This window comes from Schistocerca nitens, chromosome 4 (genome assembly GCF_023898315.1).
Source record: "Schistocerca nitens isolate TAMUIC-IGC-003100 chromosome 4, iqSchNite1.1, whole genome shotgun sequence".
Classification (NCBI taxonomy): Eukaryota; Metazoa; Arthropoda; class Insecta; order Orthoptera; family Acrididae; genus Schistocerca; species Schistocerca nitens.
The window spans coordinates 160267300-160268146 of NC_064617.1; the positions used below are offsets into that span (position 1 = coordinate 160267300).

At 46.5% G+C, this 847-nt stretch overlaps 1 non-coding gene across 1 annotated transcript; it reads right to left on the bottom strand.

Annotated features, from left to right (window-relative positions):
* Positions 1–485: 485 nt before the first annotated feature.
* Positions 486–560, bottom strand: Trnas-cga (transfer RNA serine (anticodon CGA)). Its single transcript has one exon. It is a non-coding gene; the product is annotated as a tRNA-Ser (tRNA).
* Between the last annotated feature and the right edge of the window lie 287 nt (positions 561–847).

Sequence of the window (847 nt, forward strand, 5' to 3'; positions counted from 1 at the left end):
TAGCACCTCCAACCGCAGCGCATGGTGGCCTCACAACATACTGAATAGTAGGGCCGAAAGGAAAAATTGGAAATTTGTGGTAAGATCTTATGTAACCCATCTGCGGAGGTCCTCGGTCCCTATTTAGTCTAACTTACGCTAAGGACAACACACACAGCCATACCTAAGGGAGGACTCGAGCGTTTCCTTCTTGGTGTTACAATTTCCACAAATGGTAGTGTATTTCATATTGGCTGCAGTCGATGCAGAGCCTCTTCCTTTCGACATGCATGCATGTACAAAGGAACACTACACCATAATTTAGAATAACACAGGCACTACATTATCATATCGTAACAGTACAATCCCTGCCCCTCAGATTTCCTTAACTTTACAATAATAAAGACCGTGCGAAAAAAAATAAAAGCATATCATAAATAGAATGAAATTTTCACTCTACAGCGGAGTGTGCGCTGATATGAAACTTCCTCGCAGATTAAAACTGTCTGCCGGACCGAGACTCGAACTCGGGACCTTTGCCTTTCGCGGGCAAGTGCTCTACCAACTGAGCTACCCAAGCACGACTCACGCCCCGTCCTCACAGCCTTACTTCTGCCTGTACCTCGTCTCCTACCATCCAAACTTTACAGAAGCTCTCCTGCGAACCTTGTGAACCTCGCAGGAGAGCTTCTGTAAAGTTTGGAAGGTAGGAGACGAGGTACTGGCAGAAGTAAAGCTGTGAGGACGGGGCGTGAGTCGTGCTTGGGTAGCTCAAAAAAGAAAAAAAAAGTTGGTAGAGCACTTGCCCGAGAAAGGCAAAGGTCCCGAGTTCGAGTGTCGATCCGACACACAATTTTAATCTGCCAGG